At 36.6% G+C, this 23288-nt stretch overlaps 1 protein-coding gene across 2 annotated transcripts in view; it reads right to left on the bottom strand.

The window, feature by feature from the left end:
* The window catches only part of LOC142335402 (proteasome maturation protein-like), a 517526-nt gene that overhangs the window by 172031 nt on the left and 322207 nt on the right, over positions 1-23288 (bottom strand). The window lies entirely within an intron of this gene.

Raw genomic sequence — 23288 nt, 5'->3', positions numbered from 1 at the left:
GATACCTTTCCAATTTAAAACCATTTTGTTGACCAATATCTCTTTATGCCTGCCCAGCGCTTCGACTGGTTACTTGTACGAAATATCATTACTGCCTTCCCGCAAAAAAATTGCCAAACTTAGTAGAAATGAGATTTAACACAGTAATAAACTTTTTTAATGTAAGCTTTATGCCGTGTCTCAAAAAATCTTAGTCCGGTGATCTACACTCTGATGAGTCCAGCTAAAACAAATTTGTCAGAAAACTGAAAGATCTTACAAAAAATTGTGGAATCTATGGTTGTATATATATCTTGCTATCCTTTTTACCAGAAACAGCAACAAATTATCTGAAGTATCCTTGTTTGTTTTGCTGTGTTTTGAATTGAATTGTCCTTGCAGAATTTCAAAAAGTCTTCATTTTCATAAGGTGGGGCAATTGAAAATGATAAAACTCGAATTTCAAAAATCGTTAGAAAGAAACTGTTAGTAAAACCGATGGTTTGCAGATCAACCCACTTGACGAACCGGTTAAATATGGTACAAAAGTGAGAGTTCTAGAAAAGGAGCATGTGCACTATTGATTTTCTGAGGGGGACCAAGATAATAGAAACGAGTTATTATCAGATAATCACCTAAGCTTTGTCAAAATTGTTGGGTTGATAGTACCTACCACGGGAGCAGGTTTCGTTGTTTTCACGTTTGTGAAACTTGTTTTAGAAGAAAAAATGAGGGATACTTAACTTCCAAAAAGGCTAATATCTTGAGGTGAGAATTTGACCGCTTGATTAGTTGGTAGCATCAGAAGCCTGATACTGCTTTTGTTTCAGTTGGAAAAGCGTACAAAAATTGAGAATTGTATGAAAAAAGCATTCATATTTATACTATTTGATTGTTGCTTTGAAATAAACGCAAAAACATTGTGTCAGGGAGTCACGTTTTCCGTAGCAGCAGTTCGAGAAAATACATTGTTCACGCGACCAATTACTTTGCAATTCAATTAGCTGAAATAAGGAGCAAATTACCACTGCTTTTTCTTGTGGTAGTCGAGTTTTAGAATGCCCATAGTAACTCTGATATCATAACGGTGTTCGAATTGAAATAATTCTTAAAGGCAAAAATGAATCATTGTCAAGTAAAATTGGTCTTTCTTGAAAAAAGGCAGATGGAATATCGTGAGCCCAGAAGGAGAGATTCACGAGGATGTAACCCGAGATAGGTAACTTAACTTGACCTATTCATTTGAGATTTTGGGATCTTTTAATAAATTATAACACTATCGATTAAATTGAAATGCTCTAAAGTGCTTAAAATCCAATCGATTTTTTCCTGTTTCGGTTTACTTGTTCCAACTAGTTACGTCAATCTAATTTTTGAGCAGCTGAGCTGATTTATAGCGGAAGGCTAGACAGGACGGGGAAACTTTCATTAACTTTGAAGGAAACCTTCCCGCCAATTAATTTTTCATATAGATTTTCGGGTAGTAGTGTAATCCCAACTATTAAACCAAGCTTTAACATTAATCCCAACATTTATCCCAGCTATATAGAAATTTCACAGGGCTCCAGATTGGGCATTTCTCTTAGGCAGGCCTACAAAAAAAACGAGTGGGAACATTAATCAGTTCATTTCAGAGTTCAGTTCAGGCTAATGTTTCGAGGAAACATTTAAGAATGAACGAGAACAAGAGACAGCATTTTACGGAGTCTGTGCTCCTGGTGCAAAATCAATTGGCTTATAACAAATTTTCTCTCTGGCCCGAAAAATTCACGTTAGAGCTGTTTCCCAACTGGTTCTGATTCCCCAACATCATAAACGAACACTGTTGTACTATTGGGCAGGCTCGAAGCACTATACCAATCCTTCTGGTAGGTTGGGCGTTGCAAGTGTTTAATGCCAAGTCTCGGCATTACCAAATTCAAGAACAAGGCCAACCATCCCCAAATGCGGCAAGCATGACGATGCACTTGAAACGCTTGATTTCAAGGTACAGGAATAAGAGAACTGTGAGAGCCGAGTTTAAGAACTTTACCCAGGGTGAGAAGGATGGCATTCAAGAGCTGTCCAGAAAGATAACTTCAATGGGAGTAATCGCAAATGCCACAGTGCAGGCCAAGATGGGCGACAACATGAAACGAGAGCAGTTCATCAACAGGTTGTCTGAGCAAGAGATAAAAGAGCTGCTGCTTCGAGAAGATCACGACATTTTTTTTAATAAAAAACAGTCACTATGGACAAAAATTTGCCAAAACGGAAAGATCAACTTAGTATATCCAAGCAGAGTTTCCGCCTCTACGATCGCTCTAATATGAGAACTTCTCCTACGGACACACGTTAGTCATCACGGTGACGGGTGAGGTGAACCAGATTTTCGAGCAAACCAGGAAAATTTTGAGGGAACCAGGAGCTGCGACTAAGATAAAAAGACCTTTCAGCTTCGACATGCTTATTGGACATCAGAAACCGATATAAGTTCTCCGGGATCAGCAAAAATTCACATAAAAATGGGTAGGAGTAGCGACGAAAGTGAAGTATTTTCAGAGATGATTTGAAGACCGATAAGATTCTTAGACTCAGAGAACTACAAAACATAATTGTGCAAACGCATTGCATACAAAACAGTTGTGGACAGCTCCACGTGAGTCAGCTGTAATTCTCGAAAAATGGAAAAATTGTGCCGGGCAACGCAGAACGGCAAACCAAATCTGACTTCAGAAGCCGGGACGAAGAAGGCTGTCCACCAAATTGTTCAAAATACTGATAAAACCCAGACAATTGAAGGTAAGGATGGCCTCTGGTAATATGTACAACAACAATTGTGAGGTTGGAAAGATCGTGGGATGTGCAATTAACGAGGAGGAAGAGACACCAACCGATGGGAGAGAGATTGCAGGTCAAGAAAAACCATATTTTAATCAAAAGGATGGATACCTTAGGCAAGTCGGAGACAAACCTAGTCCTCCGTGTTCGCCTCTACAAGCGGCTGAGCTGATCCTGAGTGAGTTCGTTCCAGGAGTAAAAGGCGATCACGGGGGCAGTCTTGTGGAACTTTGAAATCAAATGCAGAGACGTGTTTGATTTGGACCATACTGAGCTGATATCAAATGATCTGGTGAAGAATCGGATTGAAAGAGGGGACATTAAATCAATCAAGTTTTGCGCACGTCGAAACTCACCAGCTGGATAACCATCATTAAAAAGGTCAAAAATATTGATGAGTGATAATGCCATCTGGAAACACATACACTACAACAACCGCACTGCAGAGAAACAAAGACGAAAGATAAAGGTTTTGCGAAATTTATAACACAATGAACGGTGTCACAATTAAAGATGCCTATGCAATGACTGATCAACCTCAAGCATTTGTCGCTGTGAATGGAAATTTATTTTTCGTAGTTCTTGTAATTGGGTACTGGCCAGTACCTGTAGCTGCTGGTCATAGACACTAGGCAGCTTTTGCGACGCCGGAAGGAGGCTTTTACAAAAGTATCAGAGTATAACTTTGTCTTTCCAATGAGCTAGCAAACTTTTGCCCAATCTTGAAACAGTTGTTTCAGAAGACACTTTGTCAATCCAATTTCTTTCTTCTGGACAAACATATAGCAATACGTCATAGATTCACCTAAAGCATCTCAAAGAAGTGTTCTTGCAGCTAGAAAATTTCTATCTACAAATGAAGCTAAAGACGCGTCAGCTTTTTCGGAGACAATTGGTGTACCTAAGTAATGCCATCAGCGTGAATAAAACATTCCTCATACCTTAAGAGACATGAATATTTAAGAAATGGCCAATTCCCGAAACGGCGGCGGATATCCGCTCCTTTATTGGATTTTTTTCATAACTAAAGGGGGCTGGAAGTTTTTGCTAACACCCCCAAGCCACTCCACGATTTGACCAAGAAGAACGCACTTTTCGAGTGGACACCCCTCATCAAAATCATTTGGATAAGCTGAGGCTAGAGCTTGCGACTGCCTCTGTCTTCTACTGCAAAGGTGTCATGGATTTTTTATTGTAGATACCGATGCCAGCAATGTGTGTAGTAGCGCAGTGCCCTCAATGGTTTCCATATCAACGGAGTAGATCAGACCTTGGTGTATTCGTGGCGATTGTTCGTAAGTCGCCCAGAGCTGAAGTGTTCGACAACAAAAGACAGGCCATGTCGTCATCCAAGCTTTGAAGTAGCACAGATACTTCTTATTAGGCTTACTATTTGTGTTTAAGATGGACCATGCCAGATCACAATTGAATTTCCGTTAGATATCAATAGTTTGACAATCCGGACAATTCAGAAGCTTCAAGAACTGGACATCAAATTCGTGCACCGAGCCGAGGATCATCACGGCAACGCTGAGGGTCTTTCAAGTTGAACATCAGATCTTCTGGACTGGGCCCGGGTGAGAGAGAAGAGTTAACGGGTAGCTGCCAACGGTTAGTTGTTTTTAGGTTGTTTTGACCCATTCACGACAATCTTGCGGGGTGATGAGAGAAAAATTGTAGGACAGGATTGCCGACCTGGGGAAAGCGTCCTGTTTAGGCATAGGCGTCCTGAATTAGGATAACATAAGATGAACACAAAATTCAGCAGCAGGATGATGCTATCAGTAAAAATATCCCATGACTTTTTTACAGCTCAAGGAGAACATTGATTTTCTTAAACTGGACTCCTCAACGCGACAGGAAGCATTACAATTGGGACCAGAGGAGTTGGCGCTTGCATCCAGGTGGAATAAGCTCGCGGTCGCAAAAAGCAACCAGCGTAGATTCTACTGGGATTGAAAACTCCTTTTTCTCCAAATTTTGGTTCCAGTGGTTGTATGGAAGAAAGTCTTAGATCAGTTGAATGCATCCTCATTTTGTTCACGATGGCGTTTTGGGGACCAATGGAGGCAGAAAAATCGAATAGTAACTATTTCAACTACATGGAGGCAGCGATTTTGCACCACGTAGACGTCTGTAATAAAAGCTAGTGCTTTGGAATCAATTTAGGCTGCCCTTTTATAAAACTCTGGACTGATTGGCGGATATGTACCTAATCACAGTAGAAAACCGCGTTGGTTGAAACCACTGGTGATTGGAACTCCAGCTCCCTTTGTTCTAGTACCACTGCACGAGGGAGGATGCTGTCACTAACTCTCGTTCTTTAGTTTCTGTTGTGAGAAGCAAGTGTTTGAAATTTTTGGGACGCCAAGCAGAGTTTGTTGATTCTGCTTAGAAATAAAATATTGTTTGAGGAAGGATCAAATACGATGATGAACTGGCACTATTTTGCCGGTTTTTCTTGCTCCCCAACTAAAAACTCTAACTTCGAAACATGGGAGCTGTTACTATTCTTTAAGTTGATACTCGGCAATAAAACTAATGAAAATCGTAGATCTGGAGAATTGTATTAAAGGGATAATTACGTAGCACGTTTCAAAATAAGCATGCGTCATTTATTCAAAAGCGTTAATTTCTATTCATGCTTGTCAGAATTTAATTAGGTCAATCTAAATTGCGCTTCGTTTTATTGAAACTCAACATGATAGAAATTGATGTAAGTGATCAAGGAAAAACGAAAAATGCGTAATGGACGAAATTGTTTGAACCAAACTAAAACCTAAAAGAGAAAGGAAGAGCCAATTCAGTTCTTTCGCAATGACCAATATCTGACTAAAATTCAAACGAATAAATTAACTAAGATAAAGAAACTGCTACTACAGATTCAACGGGGACCCGACCTTGATGAAATTGAAACTGAGTAAACCCTTATTATGGGTTTGACGTTGAGGATCAAAATGACTCGGTTGTCTGCTCATTTCTTGGTGGTTTAATTGCTGGATGAGTGTACATTAGTTCTCCGCGAGGAGGGAAGTGGGTCAATGCAGGAGCTGAGGGCCTTCCTGATGATGAACGGGTTTGCCAACTGGACAAACTGGTGTGCGATTTTAACTGGACAAATATGATAAAGAGCAGTTATCATTAGGTAGTCCTCTCGACATGACCAAAGTTGTTTGGGTGATAGTACATGCCTTGGGGGAGGTGTCCTTGCTGTTTTTTTTTAAGAAATAGTTTTGGGATTAGAAATGGGGGCAACTAAGCTTCCACATAGGGCTGATATCTTGATTGAAAAATTTAACCGATTGAGTATTTGGCAACGTCAGAAGTCTGTTACAGCTTTTGTTCGTGTTTCTATAGCTCTAAAAGAAAATAGCATTGTAAAAAAAAAACGTTCAGGTTATGTCATTTGATTGTTTTTTTTTGAAGTCAAAGCCAAAACAATACGTAAGGGAGTCACTTTTTCTGTAGCAGTAGTTCGAAAAAAAATTGTGGCAATTCGAGAGGTTGCGATCCCTTTTACGTTGCAAATCCAGAAGTTGCTAAAAACGAGTTACTCAACACTAATCTTTGTTGTCAAAAACGAGGTTTAGAATACCCATTGTAATTCTGATGTCACTAGAAGAGTTCACACTGAAGCAATTGAAGCAGCGAAAATTGAATCATTGTCAAGTGAAGTTGGTCTTTCTAGACAAAAAGAAGATAGAAGATAATTTATTGCAAGCCATAAACGAGAAACCGCCGAGGCTGTTAACTTCCAAGGAATCCCAACACAATTTTTTGAAATGAAGTACTCTACATCTCTTCAGATTTGACCGATTTCTTCTGACCAAGTTACGTGAACTTACCTTTTGAGCAGCCTAGTTGTTTCATAACCGAATGCAAGACTTGGACGACAGGGGACATTGTGACTAACTTAGAAAAAATATCACTAATTAACAAGTTTCTCGTGAAGAATTTAGGGTGGTCCCCGACTACTAACGTGGAGGAAATACAAAATTCTACAGTTATAAACCTGAAGCGAAAACGTTGATTAAAGTATGGAATATAATTGTATTATGGTCACATCCCATGGTAGGTGAAAAGAGTAGGGCGCAACCACGGATAGACATGTGATACGTTATTTAATAACAACTCTGCGGTATATCCCTGGTCAGAGTTTCAACGCAAAAAAATGTTAATAAATGTAATATTTGAGCTGAATACGGTGAAGAGATGTAAGAATAGCAATTTTTATCGTTTAGTGTGGTAAATGCGGATGGATAAAACAATTCATTGCTAAAAAAGGCAAATCATACAAAAAATCATCAAATTTACGAAATATCTTAATGCCCAAAAATGTTGCAAATAAGGTGCAAGAATTGCCTTGAACGCGTCGAAATCGGTGAAGGAACACCAACGGCACAAATTTTTAACGCTTAGTGAGAACAAGTTTCTATTAAAACAATTTTTGATGGAAACAATGTAATATTTGACAAAAATGCGTTGAACGCGTTCAGAATACTTCACCTCTTTTAAAAAAAACATTGAATGCTGCGAATAGTTGCAGTAGTGGGAGCAAAACCTGGTTTTGTTTAAAATATATACTCAAAACTGTTTTTTTTTCAATCAATTTTGGCCGACCGATATATACATCGTAGAAGGTTGTCACTGGCCACTTTAGAAAGCCCGTCCAGCATAGAGTTCAAACAATTTTTTGATTTTTGTTTGTTTTCACTGGTTATCGAAGCATAACATTTTTGTGAACATCTGACTGAATTCCATTGTAATCGTTTACATTTTCTCTGCTTTTACAAATTTTTTGCAAATCTGTCTGTTAATATTTGTACAAATATAATTGTTGTTATTACTTCTAGAAACAGAAAAGTGTTATTGTTCCATTTGATCCAATGTTTGGTCAAAATCATGGCTATATTTTCTTCCTCAAAACACATCTGAAAACTGACGGAGCAATTTTTGTTTTCACCAATGAAAGCAATTTTTACTTTTGCAATCTTTGAGAGCGTTCTTGAAATAAATTTGCCATTTTTTTGCTAATTTAACTCAATAACTGTGCGAATTTTTTCGTTTATTGATATTTTTGTTTTTATATTATAGGTTTCATTTTTTGTTGGTTGATAGTAATTAACTTTATAAAAGTTTTCTATTCCTCTTTTCTTGTTTGACAACAAATTAAAAGAACGCTTCGAAAAAAATTTATAAGCAAACAAAAAAGAAAATTTAAGCGAAAATTGGCAGGCCTCATTGGCGCACTAATTTTGCATTATTCGTCATTTTAAAGGATTGTTTATCGAGAAAATTTTTTGTAATTAAAACAAAAAACAGCTTCTTTCGAAGAAATTAGATGCTATTCCGTTCTTAGTTGCATCTACGTAAAAAAACTTTTTTCATTATTGTTTTTTTTGAAACAAATAGTTACTCAAATCAATTCAGTCTCTTAATCAGTGATCATCTATGTGTGGTAAGTCTAATACATTACATTTAAAAGTAGCTTCTCTAGAATTTTGTTATAGTGTTTTGAGGTGCATGTTTATGATTCACGAGTCTTTTAGCGGTTAAATTTTTGTTTTCTTTGTTGTTTTCACCGTTCGAGCGGCAGCTGTTTACAAATATTTTAAAAAAAAATTTACAAATTTACTATTTACAAAATTACTATTTACAAATTGTCAACGCATTTGTTTTCCGAAATGTTTATTGAATCCAATTTAAACTCACAAAAAATATTTAAAAAGTAAGCGACAGATGGCACAGTATAATGAAATGTTGGTGGCAAGCAGGAGGTGGGAGGTTCAAACGCGCGTACCTCTTTTTTCTGTGTGAGATTTCCGGTGAAAGCGGTAGAAAAAAATTGCATCCTCAAACTGCAAATCTCGCTTCGAAATAACCGCTAAAACCTCAGTGGGTAGTCTATCATGTTAAAATTTTAGATTAGCGTTTTCGGAATACTATTTGCAAACGCAAATTACCGAGCCCTCATATTAATAATGTATTTTTCGTAACAACCAGCAGACTGATAGAACATTTTTTTCAATCCAAAAAAAATTATGAAAGCAAGTGACTGATGGTGCAACGGAATGAGAAATTGCTGATAATCAGGAGGTGAGATGTTCAAACCCGCGTACGCCAGTTTCTGTTCTGTGAGGATTCCGTTAAAAACCGTGAAAAAATTTACACCAATGTGGTAATGGGCTGTAATTATACTTCAATGTACGGGTAATGGGAGTAATTTCGAGGGAGGGAGGGTACAATTGTGCAACCATCTGGGGGTAAAAATGTGTAACATTACGGTTTTCTTGAAATCAAACTTTGACAATTTTTCGCTAAGGTAACTCAAAAATTATGCGAATTGCAATTTAATTTGATATTTTGACTTTTTCATTAAAGTTTTATATATTGTTGGTTCACACCAGAAAAAATTCTGAAAAATTCTCTATCTCCTCCTATTGTAATAGACAACTATGTCGAAAAAAGTTTCTTAGAAATATTAATTCGTAATCAAATAAAACGAAAAAACGCAAAAAGTTGACAAGTTTCATTGGCGCACTAATCTGGCGTTATTTATCATATCAAGTGATTCAGTTGGAAGCATTTCTTTTGAAAATGGAACGAAATCTTTTATTCAAAAAATGATTATTTTAATCGGTTTTTCTGACTTTTCCAAATTTGGTAGACTACTAAGGCTAAATTTTATATCAGTGGGTTGGGATTATTATTTGCAATTACTCAATACTCAGCCTTCTTGATAAGGTTTATTTTTATTCCAACCAGCTGACAGATTGAAGACTTTAATTTCTTCACTAAAAATTTATAGTAAAAGTAAATTCCACAGAAATTTTATAGTAAAGTCAATTTTTGATGGAAACAATGTAATATTTGACAAAAATGCATTGAACGCGTTCAGAATACTTCACCTCTTTTGAAAAAAAGGTTGAATTCTGCGAATAGTTGCAGTAGTGGGTTTTGTTTAAAGTATATTGTCAAAAATGTTTTTTTGTTCAATCAATTTTGGCCGATCGATACATACATCGTAGAAGGTTGTCACTTGTCACTTTAGAAAGCCCGTCCAGCATAGAATTCAAACAATTTTTGATTTTTGTTTTTTTTTCACGGGGTTATTGGAGCATAATGTTTTTGTGAACATTTGACTGAATTCCATTGTTGTCGTTTACATTTTCTCTGCTTTTACAAAATTTTTTTGCAAATCTGTCTGTTAATATTTGTACAATAATAATTGTTGTTATTACCTCTAGAAACAGAAACGTGTTATTGTTCCATTTGATCCAATGTTTGGTCAAAATTATGGCTATATTTTCTTCCTTAAAACACAACTAAAAACAGCCGTTTCAATTTTTGTTTTCTCCAATGAAAGCAATTTTACTTTTGCAATCTTTGAGAGCGTTCTTGAAATAACTTTTTGCCGTTTTTTTGCTAATTTAACTCAATAACTGTGCAAATATTATCGTTTCTCGAATTTTGGTTTTTATATTAAAGTTTTCAATTTTTGTTGGTTGATAGTATTTAACATTAGAAAAGCTTTCTATTCCTCTTTTCTTGTTTGACAACAAATTAAAAGAATGCTTCGAAAAAAAATTATAGGGAAACAAAACAAGAAAATTTGATCAAAAATTGGCAGGTCTCATTGGCGCACTAATTTTGCATTACTCGTCATTTTAATGGATTGTTTAGCAAGAAAATTTTTTATAATTAAAACAAAAAACAGCTTCTTTCGAAGAAATTAGATGTTATTCCGTTCTTAGTTGCATCTACGTAAAAAAATTTTTTCATTAGTGTATTTTATTTTGGAACAAATAGTTACTCAAATCAATTCAGTCTCTTTTTCAGTGATTATCTATGTGTGGTAAGTCTAATACATTAGATTTGAAATTAGGTTCTCCAGAATTTTGTTTGAATTTTTTGAGGTGAATGTTCGTGATTCACGAGCTTTTTAGCGGTTAAGTTTTTGTTTTCTTTGTTTTGTCAGCTTTCGAGTGGCAGCTTTTTTCAAATATTTTTTTTTACAAATTTACAAATTCACAAATTACAAAATTTCTATTTACAAATTTTCAACGCATTTGTTTTCCGAAATGTTTATTGAATCCAGTTTAAACTCACAAAAAATATTAAAAAAGTAAGCGACAGATGGCACAGTAGAATAAAATGTTGTTGGCAAGCAGGAGGTGAGAGGTTCAAACGCGCGTACCTCCGTTTCTTTGGTGTGAGATTTCCGTTGAATGCGGTAGAAAAATATTGCATCCTCAAACTGCAAATCTCGCTAAGAAATAACCGCTAAAACCTCAATTGGTTGTCTATCATGTTAAAATTTTAGTTAGCTTTTTCGGATTACTATTTGCAAACGCAAATTACTGAGCCCTAATAATAATAATGTATATTTCGTAACAGCCAGCAGACAGATAGAATTTTTTTCACTGTATTCTTTTACTAAAGCGACGTATATAGTTCACAAAAAAAGTTTATGTTACAACCTTGGCACCAAATGAGATAAAATTCAATTGAATTTCCACTCAAAAATAAAAGGTTCATTCGTTTTTAGTTGCATATCAGCGAAAAATGTTTTTCAATAATCTTGTTGTTTAATTGGGTAAAAGAGTTATCCAAATCAATTCAATTTCATATTCAGTGACACTCCTTGTAGGATAAGTCTAAAATATTGAACTTTCGCGGAGTAGTTTCAATGAATTAGTATTATTTTTTCATAGGTGAAAGTGAAAATCAAAAAATTCACCCCTAAAAGCCGCACATCTCAATTCTATTCATAGTTAAATATCAATGTAAACTTTTTATTTTTTGGGAGAATTGAGCGCTTCAGCGGTAAATTTTTGAAATCAACCGCTTCCCATTGATAGCGGTGAAATATTTTTTTCATCGCTCAAGCCGCAAACATAAATAATTCACCGCTAAAAACCGGAAATTTTACAAAATTGATTTATTTTCCATAACGATTTTTCAATCCAAAAAAATTATGAAAGCAAGTGACTGATGGTGCAACGGAATGAGAAATGGCTGATAATCAGGAGGTGAGATGTTCAAACCCGCGTACGCCAGTTTCTGTTCTGTGAGGATTCCGTTAAAAACCGTGAAAAAATTTACACCAATGTGGTAATGGACTGTAATTATACTTCAATGTACGGGTAATGGGAGTAATTTCGAGGGAGGGAGGGTACAATTGTGCAACCATCTGGGGGTAAAAATGTGTAACATTACGGTTTTCTTGAAATCAAACTTTGACAATTTTTCGCTAAGGTAACTCAAAAATTATGCGAATTGCAATTTAATTTGATATTTTGACTTTTTCATTATAGTTTTATATATTGTTGGTTCACACCAGAAAAAATTCTGAAAAATTCTCTATCTCCTCCTATTGTAATAGACAACTATGTCGAAAAAAGTTTCTTAGAAATATTAATTCGTAATCAAATAAAACGAAAAAACGCAAAAAGTTGACACGTTTCATTGGCGCACTAATCTGGCATTATTTATCATTTTAGGTGATTCAGTTGGAAGCATTTCTTTTAAAATTGGAACAAACAAAAAATACTAAAGCTCATTAGTAGGCCTTCTTGATAAAGTTATTTTTGTTCCAACCAGCTGACAGATCGAAGATTTTAAATTTTTCTCAATTTTTCGGTTAATTATTTTTTTCATCGCTCAAGCGGCAAATATAAATAATCCACTGCCAAAAACCGCAAATTTTACAAATTTTCAGTTATTTTCAATAAGGATTTTTCAATCCAAATTAAAGAAACAAAAAAATGTATAAAAGCAGGTGACTGGTGGTGCAGTGGAATGAGAATTTGTTGATAATCAGGAGGTGAGATGTTCAAACCCGCGTACGGCAGTTTCAGTTCTGTGAGGATTCCGTTAAAAACCGTGAAAAAATTTACACCAATGTGGTAATGGGCTGTAATTATACTTCAATGTAGGGGTAAAGGGAGTAATTTTGAGGGAGGGAGGGTAAGAGTACGGTGTTTTTGAAAAAAAACTTTGACAATTTTTTGCTAATGTAACTCACAAATTAAGCAATTTGCAATCTTATTTGATATATTGGCTGTTTCATTATAGTTTCATATATTGATGGTTCACACCAGAAAAATATCTGAAAAATTCTCTATCTCTTCCTATCGTAATAGACAACTACGTCAAAAAATGTTTCTAAATTTTTAATTCATAATCAAATAAAATGAAAAAAGCAAAAGGTTGACACGTTTCATCGGCGCACTAATCTGGCATTTTTTATCAATTTGAAAGATTCAGTTGGAAGTTATTTTTTTAATAGAACAAAAACTTTTGTTCAAAAAATGATTTTTTAAAATCGGTTATTCTGACTCTTCCAAATTTGGTAGACTATTAAGCCTAAATTTTATATCAGTGGGTTGGGATTTTTATTTACAAACACTCAATACTAAGCCTTCTTGATAAAGTTTTTTCTGCTCCAACCAGCTGAGAGATTGAAGATTTTCAATTTTTCACAGAAATCTTAAAGAAAAAGGACGTAAACAGTTCACAAAAAGAGTATTTAGTTACAGCCTCTGCTCCTAATGAGATTACAACTCAAATAAATTTCAATTCAAAGATAAGGTTATAAAAAGCTTTTTTTGAAAAAGAGAAAGTTAGATTTTCATCAGTTTTTGGTTGTATAGAACCAAGAAAATTTTCAAGAATATTGTTTTTAAATTGGAACAAAGAGTTATTCAGATCAATTCAAATAATGATACTTTTTCTTAGATGAAAGTGAAGAGAAATGAAAAATTAACGCCTAAAAACATAACTCCCCCTCTCACGTCTATTTGCTGTTAAATATCAATGCAATCTCTTTTTGCGGTGATTATTTGTGAGCCTCGAGTGTTTTAGCATTGAATTTTTTGTTTTCACTGTTTTCTTCACCGTTCAAGCGGCATAATAAAAAACACAGAGCTAAAAATCGTAAATTTTAAAAATTTTAAACGAAATTGATTTTTGTAACGTTTGTTGAATCCAATTTAAACTTACAAGAACTATTATACAAGTAAGCAACAGATTGCACAGTAGAATGAATGGTTGTTGAAAAGCAGGAGGTGTGATGTTCAAACCCGCATACGGCAGTTTCTTTACTGCGAGAATTCCGGTTGAGGATTTGATAAAAAATTCTCCAATGAAGTATTGGGCTGTTATTCGTGTTTTTGGTTTTGGGGGGTAAAATGTTGTAAGCGTACGGGGTAATTGGATGTAAGACAATGCAGGAGTAGGGGGTGATGCGGTGTAATGGGAGTAAACAATTGATGAGTTGGGGTAAGAACACTGTAAGAAAAGGGGCAGTGGGCTTGAAACGATGTAAGAGTAGAAGTGTAATGGAGGGGACAATGTACGGGTTAGAGATATTGGGGGCAAAAACATGTAAAAGTAGCAGGATGGGGGGGAAATTTAAATGTATGTGGGCATTGGGGGTAAAACGATGTAAAATTAGGGGGATGAGGGGGGTTAAACAGTGTAAGAGCAGGGTTAAAGGTGGGTAAACTAATGCACGCCCGGGGGTAATGAGGGCTAAAACGATGTAATAGTAGGGGTATTGGGCGTAGCACAATCTAAGAGCAGGGGTATAATGGTGGGTAAAACGATAGAAGAATGGTGGTAACAGGCGTAAAACAATAAAAGAGTACGGAGAGAATGTGGGGAGTCTTGCAAGAGTAGTCCGGTAAAGGTTATAAAAAAAGCAAGAGCAGTGAGGGAAACGATCCAAGAGTAGGGGGTGATGCGGTTGTTGGAGGGGCAAGGAGGGAAAATCGTTCAAGTGTGGGGGGTTTTGGGTGTGGAGCGAACGATGTAAGAGTAGGGGTTAATGGTCGTATTACGATGTAAGAGTAGATAATAATGGGGGTAAAGGGGTAAAACGATGTAGGAGAGGGTGTGACAGGGGTAAAACGATGTAGCAGTATGGAGTTGAGGGGGGAACCACGCAAGAGTAGTGTGGTAAAGAGGTTTTAAACGATGTAAAAGTAGTGGCTGAAACGATCAACGATCCAATAGTAAAGGGTGATGCGGGGTTGGTAATGAGGGAAAATTATGTAAGTGTGGGGGGTATTTGAGGGTAGGGAGGGGGGGGGGGGCAAAACGAACGACGTACGAGCAGGGATTATTGGTGGCATTACGATGTAAGAGTAGGATGGTAATAAATGGAGGGAACGATGTAAAGGTAGGAGGGTAATGGGTTAAAGGATGTAAGAGTAGCGTGGTACTGGGGGTAAAACGTTGTAATTGTCGGAGGGTATTTGGTGTGGGGACGACGTAAAAGTAACCGGTTGAGGGTGGTAAAACGATAAAAGAGTAGGGGGTTATGGGGAGTAATAAAATGAAAAAGTAGGGGAAAATGGGAGTGAGGTAATGGGGGGGGGGGTGGTAAAACGATGTAAGAATAGGGGTTAAAGAGGGGAGTAGTGGAATGGTAGAACACAACACACACACGCCCCACACACACACACATACAAAACACAAGCACACACAGAAACAGGGCACAAAACACACACACACACTATGAGAGAAAAGATGAAACCATGCAAGTTCAAACGTACTGGTAATAGGAGGAATAAACGTGCACAAACACACATACACAAGTCCCATACACACTCACATCACGCAAAACCCACACACCGCACACACACAAACACATCGTCGCACGTACACATAATGGTGGAAAAGATGAGACAATGCAAGAGTAGGGGTATTATAAGAAGAGGAGTTCACAAACACAGACACCACACACCACACATACACAGCAACACTTATATACACCACACACGCCGCACGCACCACACACCACACACACAGGCACACACAACACATATCCCATTACACACCCACACACACACACAAAACCACAAACGTCTGATTAACGTAAGACCATCTGGATATGAGCGCTGATAAGCGCACGAAGGTGTGAACAAGAACGCACTAACAGCCTTATCAACGCACGAAGATCTGGATATGAAAGCAAAGACGTCTTATGAAGGCACCAGCGTCTGATCGTAAACTCATAGAAGCCTGATAGGCGCACGAGACTCAGATCATGAATGCTCAAAAGTCAGGATATGAGCGCGCAAATAGTTTGATGAACAAAGGAAGGTCCGATCATGAACTCAAGAACAGTCCGATAATTGCACAAACTTCTTGTCATGAACGCATGAAAATCTGATAAATGCAGCAGATCCTATCTTGAACACTCAAACGCCTAAACATGAGCGCACAAATAGTCCTTTGAACGCACGAAGGTATGATCATGATAGCACGAATATCTAGATAGGAACGCACCAAAATCTTACGAATGCACCAGTGTCTGATTGTGAACCCACAGAAGTCTGATAAACGCAAAAAAGTCAGATCATGAAAATACAAACGTCTGAATTTGAGCACGCAAATAGTTTGATGAACAAACAAAGGTCTGATCATGAAAGCAAGAATAGTCTGATGTATGCACGAAAGGGTGATAAACGTTCGAGAGTCTCATCATGAACACACAAACGTATAGACATGAGCGCACTTGTAAATGAAAAATTCACAAATATATGATCATGAACGCACGAATGGAGTACTCAACAAACAAATATCTGGATATGAACGCACAAAAGACTCAAAAACGCAGGAGAGCCTGATCATGAAGATAAAAACGTCATGACATGAGCGCACAAAGAGTTCTTTGGAAGCACAAAGATATGATCATGAGCGCACAACTAGACTGATGAACGCACGAATATCTGGTCATGAACGAACGAAAATCTTATAAAGGCAACAGCATCTGATCGTAAACTCACAGAAGTCTTATAAACGCACGAGAGACAGATCAAAAACGCACAAAAATCTGGGTATGAGCTTAAATATTTTTTGATGAACAAAAAAACGACTGATGAAAGCAAGAGTAGTCTGATGAATGCACGATGGTGTGGACTTGAACGGCATGAAAACCTGATAAGCGCACGAGAATCTGATCATGAATACACAAACGTCATGACATGAGCGCACGAATAGTTTTATGAACGCACCAAGATATGATCATGAACGCACAACTAGACTGAAGAACGCACGAAAATTTGTCTTAGAACGCACGAAATTCTTATGAACGCAGAAGAGTCTGATCTTAAACTCGTAGAAGTCTGATAAGCGAACGAGAGTCAGATCTTGAACCTACAAACGTCTGAATAAGAGCGCGCAATTAGTTTGATGAACGAATGAAGGTCTGATCATGAACGCACGGATAGACAGATGACTGCATAAAAGTGCTTGAAATGGACGTAAGCAAATCTGAAAAACGCACGAGACTCTGATCATGAACACACAAGCCCCTCAGCATGAGCGCATGAATGGTCTTATGAACGCACAAAGGTACGTATAATTTAAAAATGCACAAATGTATGCACAAATGATCATGAATGCACGAATGGAGTAATCAACGCACGAATATCTGGATATGAACGCACAAAAGTTACAAAACGCAGGAGAGCCTGATCATGAGGACACAAACGTCATGACATGAGCGCAAGAATAGTTTTGCAGAAGCACGGATGTATGATCATGAACGCACGACTTGACTGATGAACGCATGATGATCTGGACATGAACTCACGATATTCCTAAAAAACGCACGAGCGTCTGATCAGAAACTCACAGACGTTTAATAAAAGCACGAGCGCCTGACTATGAACGAACAAAAAGGTCTGGACATGAGCGCACAAATAGTCTGATGAAAGCACACAGGTTTAATCTTTAATCTTGAACGCACGAAGGTATAATCATAAATGTACGATTAGTGTGATGAACGCGATGAATATAATTGCTCGAAAGTCTGATAAATGAAAGAGAATCTAACCTCATTTTTTGGGCATTCATATATGCTTTGAAGATGAAGAAGCCATAATCCCATACAATTGCTTTAAATGCATAAAATATAGTCATTTTAGAAACGTTAGCTAACTGATTATGTTAATATCAATAGAGAAACATCCTTTTTTGCTGACGTGATTAAACTTTAAGGAGGTTTCCCAAGGCTCCAAAGAATAAAGTGGAGCTCTAAAAAGCTAAGATTTTTCGAAAAAACTATTCAAGGGAGATAAAAGAAGCATAAATACATCCTCCTCAGAAACTCAAAATATTTTAAAAAACCCTTGACTAGGTTAGGAAACAATTTTTGAGCTTGAAAACTGACAACATATCAACTACTTTTTTACACCAGATTGGAAAATTTTTCTCACTCTATGACTCTTTTTGGGTGTTGATTCTCCTCCCTAGACACTCAAAATATTTGAAAAAGTCCTTGAATAGGTCCAAAAAAATTTTATGTTGAACACTATATAGAGATGTTTTTGAGCTCGAAATCTGACAACGTATTGACTACCTTTTTTCGCAAAAAATAGGTTGAAGTAAAACAAGTGATTGTCTCCTTTTTCGTGCACAGCACAAACTACCTCACTGTTTGAGCAATTTCCTTAGCTTTGATGCCTCAATATTTAAGCGCAATGAACAGATGGTGGCATCCTTCTTTGAGCACATCACAAATTACCTCACGCTTTCAGAGCGATTTCCAAAGCTCTGATGTTTCACTGACTGAAAGCAGTTTTCATACACCACCTAGACAATTAAACAGACGCTTTTTACCAGTCTATTTACAAGAACAGGCTATTTTTAACCTGCCAGATAAGAAGTTTCAAAGCTGACACAAAAAACAAACAAAACGTTTCCCAAATTTGTTGCATTAAGAATTCATAAAAACAACTCTTAATAACCGTTAATAACCATTCGGGATACCGTATAGATTGTCCTCCCCCAACAAATCATCCGATGACGGACCCAAAGACCTAAGAGATCCAGTTGTGCTAAAACTTGTTCTATGCTCACTTCTGCTGGTAAGGAGTGAACACCATCCAAGAGCAAAGATCATGAACTCAAGAACAGTCCGATAATTGCACAAACTTCTTGTCATGAACGCATGAAAATCTGATAAATGCAGCAGATCCTATCTTGAACACTCAAACGCCTAAACATGAGCGCACAAATAGTCCTTTGAACGCACGAAGGTATGATCATGATAGCACGAATATCTAGATAAGAACGCACCAAAGTCCTACGAATGCACCAGTGTCTGATCGTGAACCCACAGAAGTCACCCACAATCATGAATATACAAACGTCTGGATTTGAGCACGCAAATAGTTTGATGAACAAACAAAGGTCTGATCATGAAAGCAAGAATAGTCTGATGAATGCAGATGAATGCGAAAGGGTGATAAACGTTCGAGAGTCTCATCATGAACACACAAACGTATAGACATGAGCGCACTTATAAATTAAAAATGCACAAATATATGATCATGAACGCACGAATGGAGTACTCAACAAACAAATATCTAGATATGAACGCGCAAAAGACTCAAAAACGCAGGAGAGCCTGATCATGAAGATAAAAACGTCATGACATGAGCGCACAAAAAGTTCTTTGGAAGCACAAAGATATGATCATGAACGCACAACTAGACTGATGAACGCACGAATATCTGGTCATGAACGAACGAAAGTCTTATAAAGGCAACAGCATCTGATCGTAAACTCACAGAAGTCTTATAAACGCACGAGAGACAGATCAAAAACGCACAAAAATCTGGGTATGAGCTTAAATATTTTTTGATGAACAAAAAAACGACTGATGAAAGCAAGAATAGTCTGATGAATGCACGATGGTGTGGACTTGAACGGCATGAAAACCTGATAAGCGCACGAGAATCTGATCATGAATACACAAACGTCATGACATGAGCGCACGAATAGTTTTATGAACGCACCAAGATATGATCATGAACGCACAACTAGACTGAAGAACGCACGAAAATTTGTCTTAGAACGCACGAAGTTCTTATGAACGTAGAAGAGTCTGATCTTAAACTCGTAGAAGTCTGATAAGCGAACGAGAGTCAGATCTTGAACCTACAAACGTCTGAATAAGAGCGCGCAATTAGTTTGATGAACGAATGAAGGTCTGATCATGAACTCACGGATAGACAGATGACTGCATAAAAGTGCTTGAAATGGACGTAAGCAAATCTGAAAAACGCACGAGACTCTGATCATGAACACAAAAGCCTCTCAAAATGAGCGCATGAATGGTCTTATGAACGCACAAAGGTACGTATAATTTAAAAATGCACAAATGTATGCACAAATGATCATGAATGCACGAATGGAGTAATCAACGCACGAATATCTGGATATGAACGCACAAAAGTTACAAAACGCAGGAGAGCCTGATCATGAAGACACAAACGTCATGACATGAGCGCAAGAATAGTTTTGCAGAAGCACGGATGTATGATCATGAACGCACGACTTGACTGATGAACGCATGATGATCTGGACATGAACTCACGATATTCCTAAAAAACGCACGAGCGTCTGATCAGAAACTCACAGACGTTTAATAAAAGCACGAGCGCCTGACTATGAACGAACAAAAAGGTCTGGACATGAGCGCACAAATAGTCTGATGAAAGCACACAGGTTTAATCTTTAATCTTGAACGCACGAAGGTATAATCATAAATGTACGATTAGTGTGATGAACGCGATGAATATAATTGCTCGAAAGTCTGATAAATGAAAGAGAATCTAACCTCATTTTTTGGGCATTCATATATGCTTTGAAGATGAAGAAGCCATAATCCCATACAATTGCTTTAAATGCATAAAATATAGTCATTTTAGAAACGTTAGCTAACTGATTATGTTAATATCAATAGAGAAACATCCTTTTTTGCTGACGTGATTAAACTTTAAGGAGGTTTCCCAAGGCTCCAAAGAATAAAGTGGAGCTCTAAAAAGCTAAGATTTTTCGAAAAAACTATTCAAGGGAGATAAAAGAAACATAAATACATCCTCCTCAGAACCTCAAAATATTTTAAAAAACCCTTGACTAGGTTAGGAAACAATTTTTGAGCTTGAAAACTGACAACATATCAGCTACTTTTTTACACCAGATTGAAAAAATTTTCTCACTCTATGACTCTTTTTGGGTTTTGATTCTCCTCCCTAGACACTCAAAATATTTGAAAAAGTCCTTAAATAGGTCCAAAAAAATTTTATGTTGAACACTATATAGAGATTTTTTTGAGCTCGAAATCTGACAACGTATTGACTACCTTTTTTCGCAAAAAATAGGTAGAAGTAAAACAAGTGATTGTCTCTTTTTTCGTGCACAGCACAAACTACCTCACTGTTTGAGCAATTTCCTTAGCTTTGATGCCTCAATATTTAAGCGCAATGAACAGATGGTGGCATCCTTCTTTGAGCACATCACAAATTACCTCACGCTTTCAGAGCGATTTCCAAAGCTCTGATGTTTCACTGACTGAAAGCAGTTTTCATAGACCACCTAGACAATTAAACAGACGCTTTTTACCAGTCTATTTACAAGAACAGGCTATTTTTAACCTGCCAGATAAGAAGTTTCAAAGCTGACACAAAAAACAAACAAAACGTTTCCCAAATTTGTTGCATTAAGAATTTATAAAAACAACTCTTAATAACCGTTAATAACCATTCGGGATACCGTATAGATTGTCCTCTCCCAACAAATCATCCGATGACGGACCCAAAGACCTAAGAGATCCAGTTGTGCTAAAACTTGCGCTATTGCTCACTTCTGCCGGCGAGGGCTGATCACGATCTAAGAGCAAAGATGGCTGCATCAGATCAGCCAACTCTTTCTTCAAAATGTTGACAAGATCTTTGAGTCTAGCTATTCCTGAACATTGTTCACTTGCAGACGAAAAATAGCTTGTCACCCTACATACAAATCGATTGTTTTCTTCAAGAATTGTTGTTTGCTTCATACTTCGACATTACTTTTTAATCTGCTGAATTACAAAAGAACCTGAAAATCATTGAAGGATAAAAACCACTGAACTGTTGCTGGAGAAAAAATTTAACATGAAGATCTAATAGATATAGACAAAATGAACGCTAATCATGCTCAAATTGACGCACAATGTTCAGGAATCGATCTGAATCGCTTGAAACTTGAACTAAATAATTTTGCTCTATAATGCAATTAAATCAACAAAACCCAAAGTCAAAATTGATAAACGAGAAATCCCAGCGGCTCAAAACAGTCGCTATCAATACAAACTGAGTCATTTAAGTTGAGTGTTATTTTATCTATTACTCTTTTTTTAGAAAAAAACGCTCATAATGTTTCCTCTAATTGTTAGAAGAACCATAATTTTACCAAGTTCGGTATCAAAGGTCTTGACAGAACAGTTGGATTGTGACCTATTGCATGAAACTAAATGTAAAAAAGGGCTCTTTGGAACGTGTAAAAAAACAGTGTATCCTCAAATTTTGACCAATCAAAACTCTGTGTACTCATTTTTACAGTTGGTTCCATAATCGAGGCAAGTTGTTCTTGTTCTACTCGAAGTTTCTTTAGTTAAATTTGCTACTGAACCTGCTGAAAAACTACTGCAACTTATTTCTCTATTTCTGATGTACCACTGAATTAATAGATTATAAGTGTTTACACTCCCTGTAAAAAGGTCAAATGAAATGATGGTTGACCGGCTGAAATGTTGAGGCTGAAGTGCACCACAGTAAACCAAACTGATCGGCTTGCCAAGAAATGTGTCGAACGAGATGAAAATTCATGGGATCAAACTTTCTGAGAGGATATGTCTTCGATATATTGAGGCAAGATGCTTCGAATAAAAGTCACATATATAAAATATATATATATATATATATATATATATATATATATATATATATATATGTATAAATATATATATATATATATATATATATATATATATATATATAAAGTGTATGCATTATATATATATATATATATATATATATATATATATATATACATATACATATATATTATGTATGTGACTTTTTAAAGTATACTCCATAATAAAACAATACAATAATCTATTTTTCATGCAAAATGTTTTTTCCTCACTTTTTGAGCGCAGAGATCACCAACCTACTATTAGAGCTCGGTGATTGAGTTTACAAGATGCCTCATTTTAAGATGGCCTTCAAATGGATCTTCGAGTTCCCGGGCCAAGGCATTCATCCTTATTCCACCGTTTTTAATCAAGAATAAGGGTGTAAAGCCAATTTCACTCTTAATTAGCAGGGAAAGAGTGTAAGAGTGTGATTTCAAGAAAAATACACTTTTTGTTCACTCTTTACACTCTTTAGTCCCACTCTCATTACACTTATCAAAATGCACTACCTTTGCACTCTTTTGTCTACCCTTTAATTCACACTTTTCTCTGGCTGGACCCTCCTGCGAAGTTTCTCATTTAATTCAAAGCAAAAAAAATATATACGATATCCACTGAATACGTTAAAATCATTTTAAAAAAACTTGTTGCGTGAGCTGCACTATCTTTAGTTGGGACCTGGTTCCATTGACTAGCGCTGGTGTGTTCTAAAATTAAGCAAACTCTGCTTGGT

This window comes from Convolutriloba macropyga, chromosome 2 (genome assembly GCF_964194025.1).
Source record: "Convolutriloba macropyga chromosome 2, txConMacr16.3, whole genome shotgun sequence".
NCBI lineage: Eukaryota > Metazoa > Xenacoelomorpha > Acoela > Convolutidae > Convolutriloba > Convolutriloba macropyga.
The sequence above is the reverse complement of the archived record's forward strand: the minus strand, read 5'-3'. Positions and strand labels throughout refer to the sequence as shown.